This window comes from Oculina patagonica, chromosome 1 (assembly GCF_052425735.1).
Source record: "Oculina patagonica isolate OP01 chromosome 1, crgOcupat, whole genome shotgun sequence".
NCBI lineage: Eukaryota > Metazoa > Cnidaria > Anthozoa > Scleractinia > Oculinidae > Oculina > Oculina patagonica.
Window position 1 is genome coordinate 20,925,045 of NC_135758.1, and position 12,053 is coordinate 20,937,097.

General features: G+C 39.6%; 1 long non-coding RNA gene across 1 annotated transcript; it reads left to right on the forward strand.

Annotated features, from left to right (window-relative positions):
- The first annotated feature begins 9,265 nt into the window (after positions 1–9,265).
- Positions 9,266–11,067, forward strand: LOC144661602 (uncharacterized). Its single transcript, XR_013572316.1, has 3 exons — positions 9,266–9,475; positions 10,288–10,367; positions 10,975–11,067. It is a non-coding gene; the product is annotated as an uncharacterized LOC144661602 (long non-coding RNA).
- The last annotated feature ends 986 nt before the right edge of the window (positions 11,068–12,053 follow it).

A 12,053-nucleotide genomic window follows, 5' to 3' on the forward strand; every position in this document is an offset into this window, starting at 1 on the left:
CCATGTGTGCTTGTGTATATCCTTGTGTGGAAACAAAGTTTTTGTGATGGCCATATTGTTGCTTGCACACAATTCGACAAAGCGTTCCCCATTCTCTGACCTTTCCCCATGCAGTCCATGGCGGCCCACCACTCCTTCTTCCCCATCTTGCTTATCCCCAACCTTCGCATTCCAATCTCCCATCAAGATCACTATATCATGTTTTGGTATTTTGTCAAGGACGTTTTGCACCTGCTCATAGAAGACATCTTTTGCCTCTTCCTCAGCATCGTTTGTAGGGGCATACACTTGAACAATGCTAGTTCTAATATATCGTGAGTTGAACCGTGCCGTGATAATTCGATCGTTCACAGGTGACCAGGAAATTAAACAGCTGGCTGCCTTCCTACTTAACAACATGGCGACACCGCTCAGGTGTGCGTCATCGTCCCTTCCCGAATACAGCAAAGTTTCGCCTGTTTGTGTCCTCATTCGCCCAAAACCAGCCCATCTGCACTCACTGATTCCCAGTACATCGATGTCATATTTCCTCATCTCTCTTGCTACAACTGCGGTTTTTCCTATTTGGTACATCGTTCTGACGTTCCACGTTCCTACCTTCATAATAGACTTGGGTGAAGCCAACGACTCCCTCAGAGAACAGGCTTCCTTTCGGCTTACACCTGTTCCCGTCATTAACCCATCCTCCCATATGATAAAATCATCATTTGGAGTCAGGCAAGTGGTTGTGCTGCTCCCGATGTAACATTGCTTATTAGAATTTCCGGTTTCCGTAATCAATATTTTTTACGGGATGGGGGGATTGGCCCCATGCCCAACCCCCAACCTGGAGGACCAGGGTTTTTTCTGTCAGGGTGTCCTTCCCTTAGCCACAATATCCCGTTATTTGAAAGGCGCCGGATACCCGCCTTTTGCCGTTGTCGCTCAGCTGCAGTACAACTGCATTACCAGGGTTATGACGAGGACATGCGACAGCCGACTTGGTGGCAGAGCCTATGACACGGTGGGCATTTCCTGGCATTTGCGAAGTGCACCTGGTGGCCCCAGTGCACTCCACCAGGGCCCCTTACCACCCTTCAACCCCTCAGAATTCTGAAGGTGTTTGAAAATGTGGGAGGCCTTATCACTGGCTAAGTGCTCATGCACGCGTGTGGCAAAATGTCGGGTGGTTTCGCCGACATAACAGGCATTACAGCCCGCACATGCAAACTTATAGACCACACGTGAACGGAGACCGTCGGGGATAGGGTCTTTCACTCCAAAAAGATTACCGATCTTAAAAGAAGAAAAATCTAGTTTAATATCTAAATCATTACAATAGCGCTTAATTAAGTTTCTAATCTTTTTCTGAGTGACGACAGAAAAATAGCCTACGTACGGCAGCTTAAAGTAAAATGTGGGCAAAGTAGTAGGGAGGGAACCACCGGGACAATGGTTGCTATGGATACCAGTGATGTAACGGTTAACTACTTTTTCAATTAAATGGGCAGGGAAAAGGTTCTTTTTTAGAATTTCAGTAAGCTTGGTTAAGTCCTCGTGTAACCCCAACCAGGTGTTATTGATCTTGTAGGCCCGGTCGACAAGAGTTCTAATGAGACCTACTTTGTACGAGTACGAGGTGAAGCTAAAATAATTAGTTAATAGCCCAGTAAAGGTTTTCTTGCGGTAAACTCTAGTAAGGAAAGAATTAGGGTCATTATTATCAATAAGAACATCAAGAAAGGGTAATTGGCGATTGAGTTCTTTTTCCATTGTAAACCTTATGTTAGGGTGCCTAGAGTTAATGTAATTAAAAAATACAACAGCATCGTGCTCCGAGTGAAATAAACAAAAAGTGTCGTCAACATACCTGACGTTAAAATAAACTTTTATAGTCCTGTGAAAATTTCCCAACCAGGTAGTTATTGATCATGATGCCCCATAAAAAGATTGGCTAATACGGGAGCTAGGGGAGACCCCATGGCCACGCCGCAATGGCCACAGATAACGGGGGACACGACAACCAGCACGACAAAGACCCCGCCAGTGTAACCGACACGCAAGCATTCGTGGCCCCGCCACTTAGCTCCCGTATTAGCCTCTTTTTCTGCGTCATCAGAAAAATGATTAGACACTTTTCAAGCGCTATTTTTTAGTTACCCGATCGTCGAGCCCTCCCCGGCGGTCTCGCACGTGTGCGTGGTGGGGGTCTGAGTCGCCCCCCCCCCGCGTGAGCGCAGTAGGCCCCCCCCCCAGAACCAGATCCCCCACCAGCACGGAGGCGGACCGCCACGAACGCAATCCCACCTCCGCACTCAGCCCACACTCACGGAAGAAGAGAGAGCACAGAGAGGGGCACAGGGACGGGCGCGAGAGGAGCAGGGACGCGGAGGGCGGAGCGCGAGACGGCGCCGCCGCGGGCGGGCGCAAAAGCTCATATGGTACGGCATAGTCTCTCAGTTTAACTGAGAAAAGTACCAAGTACGATCTTTACAAGGATTGTAGTGTGTAACACACATAGTGGAGGGGAGGAGAAGAAAGAGCTAGAGGATGTTGAGGGTGTTGAAGAGGTTGTCTGTCGACGTAGTTTCTGTCTAAGAACGTTCACGAGAAGATGCCACCGACGGACAATGCTTTGCTTTAACGCACAAGACGGGCGTTCAATCTAGGACACTTGTACTGACGCTGAGCAAAATATCCCATCACCGGACTTTATTTTAGCAGAACAACGATTTCTACACCTTATCGAGTTTCACTCTTCTTATATTTTTCATGTTTTATGTTATCTTTTTGGATCAAAGGAGTGGCTAGCCACCCAATCCAACGCCACTAGATCCACCCCTGTCTAGGATATTACAGATAATTTTTCAAGCGTTAACCCGCCTTTTTTTCTTTTGTCAGTAAAAACGACTGCGTGGGATGCTAGGGTAAGGGAACCTGAAAATCGCGTGGTTTTCTCTTCAATTTGCCTTATGGGTAATAAATATCGGGTACTCTAATAAATGCCTGTACAAAAAAGCGACGGACACCCCCTGTAAAATCTAATTGACCGCTTAGGAAAGGAAACATTGCAGAACAGCTTTAATGAATTTATGCAAATGAGCTAAGAATACTCTTGTTTAAATTTCAAGAAAAATAAAAAAAAAAAAATGGATGGAGCTACGGATAAACTTAAGGTGGCTCCATAGGGTTTTGAGATATTACGGCGCGCGCACAAGTGATACCCATCAAGAGATCATTTTCGCGTTATTTTTTAAACTAGCTAAATAAAAGCTGCCGAAATATTAAAAACAAGGACTAAAATATGTTGTGCATTATTCTTTTTAAAATAACGGCCTTTGTTTTTGAGCTACATCTATTCAAAAAGTCCTATTTTTTGGTGTTTTTATGGTTTTGATCTTAAATTTCTTTAATTTTCTTCGGTGAAAATTTTTTAAATTCTCCCAACGGATTGAATCTGATGAAAAGTAACTTTTAAAAACAAAAAAAGTAGGGGTTGTCCAGGTCGTTTTTGCGTTTTTGGTTATTTTGTGTTTTTTTGACTAAGCAAAAAAACTGGCTTACAATTTTTTTTTAAAAAAACGCAAAAAGGGCAGTTAAAAAGGTATCACATCAATGCCAAATTTTAAGGAATTTCACCGAAGGAAACTCTAGTAAATACCAGGGGAAAATTTCTATTTTCGCCCGAATAACAATTACGTCATCAGAATAGAAATTGTCCAAGATCGCTATTTGAGCATGCGCGAACTTTCGAACCATACGAGTTGATGTGTAAAGACGAGCGTTCCCCGTTGTTGTCGTTTTTGTGCGAATATCTGTTAACCCAAAGGTTAGTTAGAGACATACCTTAATCCTTTATGAAGCAGAATCTCTGAAATTCTGCTCGAAGTATCTCACAATCGCGGAGACTATTCTTTATTTTCTCCTTTGCTTTCGATCGTACGAACTTTACAAAAGCAACCAGAAGCACCGCAGAGGTTGTAAACACCTTTTTAGGGTGTTGTAAACTCAACACAGGAAAGCACGGGTGTTGTTTCATTGGCAGGTAGCAAGTCTCGCGTTTTCTCGCGAAAATTTCACGCTCGCGTGAAGCCGCCATGTTTGTTTTGATTTGCCGGCATTTCAAGCTCGTACCCATTCTTCGCGCGGTCAAGAAACCCTATGGAGCCACCTTAAAACAACTATCGAAAAGAGGCTGCATGCAAAAATTGGGGCTTTATCACAAAATCTAATCGATCACTTACGAAAGGACATTGCGGAACAGCTTTTATAAATATATGCAAATGAGTTAAAAACGTTCTTGTTTAAATTTCAAGAAAAAATAAAAAAATTCGGATGGAGCCACGGATAAACTTAAATAAGGTAGAGAAAGGAGGCCACATGCAAAAAATGGTACTTTTATCACGCCGGTAACGGTTATTACGCTAACCGACCTGACTACAGGCTACGAGCAATTCTTAATAGTTCCCCTTCTTTTCCTAGTCTATCGAACAAGAAGCGAAAAAGAGCTTCTTTTTTTAATCTCGCTCAACAGAGTAAAGAAAAGGCTACGTCGGAGCATGCGCACTTCTTGTACAATGAATGAATACTATATTTCTTTCTGTCTGTCGGTCTGTCAAGGTGCGGGTACTATGTGAAAGGACTTTTGCTGCTACTGGAGGTTTGGCTGACGGCAGGCCGACGGGGATAAGCACGGAGATGGTACTCCCGTTGTCGTTCAGCAAGCGACTCTCGTGAAGATGGAAGTAGATATAGATCTTCTTCAACTTTCTTGACTTACAATTTACGCACTTTCTTAGTTTTACAACATTGCTATATGTGTTTGAGCTGCCTTATAACATATACATAATTATTTTGAGTTATCTTTCCCTGGTTACTTATGGATCACACAATCATTAAGAAACATTTTAACATTAGTTCGGTTGCTAGTCAAAGTTTTTCACTTGCGAGTTAAATATAGTTTAAATAGTTTAACATAAAATCTATCGGTAGACAGTTGTTCTTAAGAATGCCGGTCTCTAAGAATCAGACAATTTCTCGATTTCCCGGCAAGAGGATGGAACTTCGATTTCTTTCATACTTTTATGTTAGATAGGCTAGGGTATAACTTAAACCACTGTATAGTTCTTTCGATTGAATATCCTTTTATTTTAAAGAAAAATGCAAATAACAAAAATCCGTTAAAATCGTCATTTGAGGCGCTAAATTATTTATGATTTTTGCACGAGTTTGAGAGCCTCGCGTGCAAAAACAAATCACTCTACCGTCTTTTAAACACTCAAGCCATAGTTAGCAATCTCTAAACATCTACTGAAATGATTTTGGGAAATATTGCGTTGTTCTTTGTAGACAAAATAATTTTTTTCCGAAGGCATACAATTCACTGCCGTAAAAGTACTTGGTAAATAAAATTAATTTTCACCATGTGCGAAACCTTCAAATCGTTTAAGCTTCTGGTGGTTGAATGTTAGAAGAATGGTGTATAAATCCCTGTAAAAATTTCTCCGGGCGAATGAATAAAAGCGACGTGAGATCTTTTCGAATTCGGTTAAATATGCAAATATTTGACCTTCCGCGGTCAACTTTGAAGTTACGGGTCAGAAATAATTTTTGTTCCGTGTTCCAAGTCCTAACCCATTTAAGATCAAATTAAGCATATGAAAAAATATGCAATTTTCTAACGTTTATCTGCTGTAAAGGGTAGGTTATTTGTTTCGTAACAAAATACTTTGTGCTATGACACGTTTTGATACAGATCTCAAGTGGTTTAATTCAGACATGGGTAGGAAATGACTGAAGTACTTCATAATCTCGACATTTTGGAGTTTCTAATGTAGCACATTCTACTCTATTGTACTTTTTGTTCACCGAGTGAAAACAGAGGAATGGAAATATTTTTTTTTATGACAGTCAAAATAATGGATGTCAAGATCACGTGACAGCAACTGACGCACTGTTGCTCGTATCCTAAAATTCAAATTGCCTGTCGTGTGGTGTCGCAATGGTTTAATTTTAGACCAGACAAATCGAGTCAAGTCACGAGGAGCTTTAATTCCATGCGCATGTGATCAGCACGTGAGCTAACTTTAGTTTCGCTTCCTCAAGAAACAAATCAGTTTATAACGCTGAAGCGTAAAGTTTCGAAACTAACGACCCTCGAAAGCAATGCATGGGAAAACAGTCCTAAATCCAAAAGTGTACGTCACGCTATTTGGAAGGCTCTATCTTTCCAATTAAAAAAATGAATAAATGAAATAATTTTTCACAGCGGAGGGAAGGAAGCAATGAGACGATCCGCGCTCTGAGCCAACCAATTAAGGCAATCTGGGGAAAGTCAGAATCATCTCATCTGTCTCCCAAGAAGACAATGACTTACGAATTCGGTGTTTACTTTCTGCCTCGCTCTATTATATTAATGTTAATGAAATGATGGAACGAAACTGTAATCAGTGAATAAAGAACCAACGAAGACGGCCAATAGAGGTGTGCAAAACCTTTCAGTAGAAGTCCGAAGAATCTTTGCTAACAAAGGGAATCTAGCTTCATTTTTTAAAGCTCCCTGTTACACGGGGTTTGCTAAACCTTAACTTCTACTTAGAATCAATAAAATATTAAGCTATCAACTGCTTTGTCATAATTGAAGTACATTTCCGTATTTACGAACTTCTATCTCTTCTCTTCGGTTTTTTTGCCGATCAACTATTTATTTTTACTCGTACTTTTCCGATCTGCTTTGAAATATCGTTTGTAATTGTTTATAACAGTATTTGTGGCAACTACGAATGAAAGTGCGATCAACATCAAGTTTCTCCTTACAATTTCAATACATTACCAAGCTGACAGATGAGAGAATAAAGACATTCATGATTTTAATTTGACAGCACTACAATTTGCCATTACATTCTCTGAACCAGCTTAGCAAGTGCGTTACTAGTCTAACAAAGTTTCTTAAAGGATATCAAGGAACAAGGAAACTATGCTATGCATATAATGCTAATCGATATTACTGGTAAACAAGGTTGCTGGAATTGTGCTCTAATTTCATGAGGGCAAACTTATTTCATCCGACGCTATTTTATGGGCGTGTTTAAAACACGAAATGGCGAAACGGCGAAATGGCGAAATGGTGAAATGGGAAAATGACGAAATAATAAGATAAATTCACGTAAATAATATAGTTTGGTTTCCCTTTGAACTGCAAGGCAGTTCTGTTGACATGTCTAGACTGAATTATTTCAAGGGAATATTTCAATGTTCTGGCCCAGGAATATAACGCCAAATTGAACGTATTAATTACTGATATTACCAGGATATCTTTTTTTCATTTAGTACTTGCCAAGTTGCCTATCAGTATCTGTTTTGCACTACAAAGCTTGCCTTGTATTTAAGAACTGATATAGACATCGAACGTCACTCCGTTTCTGTGCAAAGTACGTTTGCCACTTGTATTGTGTATAAACTTCATCGCGAAGTAGGTTCGGTTTTGATAATCCATTTAGTTCATGTGAATGTTGGAGCTCAAAGCCTAACTTCATAGCCGCTGCTAGGTGGTAAATACGAGATAAGCAAATCATTTTCTTCTGATGTTGAAACGAAACGCCGACATTACAATCAAGAATGTCCTAGGCGTATCAAACAGCGCCCTGTTAACAGAGAGACTGGAATCCAAATTACCCATAGGTTTGTGACGGGTTTTTGTGACCATAGTTAGTATGCTGTGACGGAGAATTTGTGATTGCAGTTTCTTTTATTTTTCGGGACTTATCTACAAGAATAAATTCAGCAACATATGAAGATTCCATTAGAACGGTAATATCGTATAACTTTGGCTTTTATCTTCAGTATCATTTCGCCATTTCGCCATTTCGTCATTTCGCCATTTCGTGTTTTAAACACGCCTCTATTTTATATACACAGCACGAAAAGGCAACTTTACAGTTCTGTAAAATGCCTTTAAAGCTGCCGCTTTACAGGACTTTACGCATCTTTAATGAGACGTAAAATTGAACTTAACGCATATTTACGGTAGCTCGTAAGTACCAATAAGGGACCAAATTTGGGCAACTTTACCAGATTTAAAAGGAGCGTAAACTTGTACTTTACTGTTGATGTAAAACTCTTTAAAGCGTTGTAAAGGAGCCCTTCGTACCGGCTTTACGGGCAACAAAACCATGTAAATGCCGTCAATGAAAAGAAAATCGATGCACTTTTTTGTCCTAATTTAGAAAAGCTACATTCATAACCCATGTTCTGTACTAAATCTTCCTAAGAGTTGCTATATCACTGTCACAATGTTTTTCTTACTCATATTTTCTTCAATATGTAGAACATCGATCGCAATAAAACAATAAAAGATAACAATACGAGTAATAATTATAAAAACAATATATAATTATAATAAAAACCTTCCCAAAATACTTTGCAACTGAAAAATCGTTAATGCCAAATAACTTGGTCAGTTTGAAGTCAGCAGGAGTAGTACGTCGTATAGAAATAACTCTTACCATAAAGTACTTATTGTATAAGTCGTAGGTAGATGACGTCATTAGTCACGTGACTTTGCTCAGAAGTTCGTTTTTGCTCACTGTGACGAAAATAGTTTATTACTAAAAAAGCAGTCATTGCAGTTTGAAGCACATTGGTGTGAGGCATTTCGGACTGCCCAGGTACCGAACAAAATATCAAAATTAAGGTAGCTATGCACAATTTTCAAAAATGGGAGTCTGGGTACAAGTACGTATCTGGCGTTGCATTAAATGCGAGGTAACAAGAAATTACATGTTGGTAGATACTTATATGTGAAGTAGTTTTTAATTAATTCCATTGTTATGACGTCATCGTCCACGTGACCAGAACGGATCACATTTTTAAATTGGCTTGAAAACTTTACTAGAACCTCTCTCTTAGGATCTTTTTGAGCGAAGTTGTAGTTTTTTAAATAGTGTTTTTAAAAATGGCCATTATTACTTTTTCGTGAAAAAGTACGGCAGTAAAAATACAATTGAAAAGTTTGTTGGCTTCCTACTCAACGACCATTTGCATTTGAAATAAAATAAAATTTTGCCAAAGGCTTGAGTGTATGCTCTTTATTATAGCGTTATCAGTTTCTTTTCATTGTAGTTGCTTTGGGCGAGGTTGAACGTAATTTCTTTCAGACAAAGGAGTGGCGCTTGGGGAGAGTTTCAACTGTGCCCCCCCCCCCCCCCCTGCTTGCGGATTCCCCGCGGTCCGTATTGCGGGCGCATTTTCAAACTGGCGTCGATCGATCTTGTGGAAAGATTTTGCAATTTTATTTGGGAGTAGTTCTATAGGATAGTTTTGTCAATGTTCTTTCTTCTTGACGCGATCACGAGTCCCGAAACAAAGGGTATTCGATATCCTTTATTTGTATTCCCGATTAGGTTGCCCCCGATTATTACTGGAGAATAATATGGAATGAGGAGAAACGGTGGAAGCTTTTCGCACAAACATTTCTAACAGAGACTGGTCACTTGAGGTAAGCGTTTCTCATTGTACTATAATTTCATTTTGAAGACTAGCTTAAGCTTATGTCTTCGGCGTTTATGTGAAGATTTATAAAAGTGCTAAAGATGGAATCGTACTAAAACTTAGCTGGTCTTAGCTCACTGGAATTAAAGCCGAGCTCGACGATAAAAAAAAAAAATAGATCTTGTAGATTTTGAGGCGATGTGTCATAGTAATGTCACTCAGTTCGTCGAGGCATGTAATTGTTATTTGTATTTGTCATCTGAATGTTAAGCTACTTCAATTTAATAAGAATCGCATCCTTTTATTATTTATACGTGAGGAAATGTTTGTCAAAATATTGACCATGTGGTCATTTCCGGCCGCAAAGAAATAGCAACTACAGAATGCAGGGCCACTTTTGAAGACAGTGTATTTTGTGGCTCGTTTGGCTCGGTAGTGGATGAAAGAACGAGAAATTATTGTATTGTGCGTTATTGCATTGTGCGCTAAGTCTTCGGTGTGTAGATTTAGTGGCTCGTTTGGCTCGTTTGGCTCGGCAGTCAAAGTCTCCTGTGTGTAGATTTAGTGGCTCGTTTGGCTCGTTTGGCTCGGCAGTGGAAGTATTCGGTGTAAAGATTTAGTGGCTCGTTTGGCTCGGCAGTGACTACCGAGCCAAACGAGCCACCAGATTTTTCCTTCTTCAATAGTGGCCCTGTATTCTGTAGTTATGCCAATTCTTTAAATGAGACCATTTCTGAAGTTTAAATTTCTATCTTTCTATGATGTGTATTGTATTGCCAGACATAGATTGACGTTTCTTTTGCATTTTGTTGTATACAGGTAATTTGTGGGATTATTAGAATGTCTAATTTGTAAACAGGATTTACAGAATTCAGAACTGAGGACTTTCTGAATTACTGGTGAGTTAAACTATGGATTATAACAAGTTCAGGCAGTTATTGATCTCTTCAGCCAATCTCAGCAATTCCCATCCTCCTCTCTACACACATTCACTACCTGAGACATTTTTAAAAGATCTTTTTTTTGACCAGACACTTGCCTACGTTATAAAAAAGCTGTTTGACATTTTTTAAGGCATGTATTTTCAGTTGTTGGATGGCCTTCAGTAGCATTTTAAACTACAGCTAGCAATGTAAAAAATTCAAATGAAGACTGACATTTTTTTCTGCAAAATTATGATTAATGAAAGGAAGGGTGCAAAGAAAATTAATTTCTTCCCAGCCTGACCCTGGTAGACTGTGCAAGGTGAAACCATTATATGCTTACCCAAAGTCCCATGTTTCTCTGGAAAGATCAACAACAAAAAATAAAAATCCATAAATGTCATTTGGCTATCTACAGTAGCAAGTGGAAAAAATTATTGAATTCACTAGCCCAACATGAAAGCAGTCAGGTTTTTTTTCACACCGTCACTGAAAAAGGCCATTTAATATACAGTCTGCATGCTGGAAAAATAGCAATTTCATCGAAATAAACAGTTTTTGTTTGTTTTGTTTATATTTACAGGTGACTTGAAGAGTGCAATGACATTCCTCTTAGTCAAAATGAACTCAAAAATACACATTGTGTTAATGTAATAAAATTGTCACATGATTGATATTTCCCACATGTTGCCAGTTTAAACCTGAATATACTTTAGTGACATTTATAGCTATTTATGTAATATGAACATCCCAGAACCCAATAAGGCTACATGTGAATACTGACACTTTATTACATGTAAGTTTTGAAACCATTCTGGGTTCATGAGAAAACTATTTTGTTTTGGCATGATTGTAGAATACCCCGGCACTTTTTTTGCATAACTGAAATGACTGCCACCGCAGTCCGCAGTAACCATACAAATATTAAAACTTCATGCGGAACTGATTTTAATGACACCGCAGTCCACGGTCCGACACAAAAAGTTTGGTGTTTAGATTGCCTGCCACCGCTGTCCGTAGTCACGCATTTCCTGTCTGCCACCGTGGTCTGCAGTCCCATAGTGAACACATGGGACAGAATGTTTTGTGTTTAGAGAGGCCTACTTATTCATTTCGGTTAGCCTAATATGCACTTTGGTTAGCCTGTTCATGGTTAGCTATCTATATTTGTAAGGGCAACACTATATATTGTTAACATGTAGAATTCTGGGTACACTATGGACTGTGAGTAGGTTGCTTGCGGTTAGCCTTTATATTGTGTTCAGGATATCTACTGTTCTTAAATCCACTACGGGACTGCGGACCGGGGTGGCTGGCGATTATACTATTTACTAGCATTTCTTAGAATTGACTACGGGACTATGGGCCCAGGTGGCAGGCGATTAGCAGACTTTGTATTATTTTCAAATAAAACACTACGGGACTGTGGACCGCGGTGGCAGGCGTACAGTTAATAGAGGATATTACATGGTTGCGCAGAGATATGAAATTTATCTTCGAGTGTTCAAATCGATATCTCACGAGTGAGCGCAGCGAATGAGTAGGATATTGATTTGAACACGAGAAGATAAATTTCATATCTCCAAGCAACCATGTAATATTCTGTTTATTATATAAACCTACTAATTACGATGTTTTTGACGATTTTCCGAAGATTTCCGA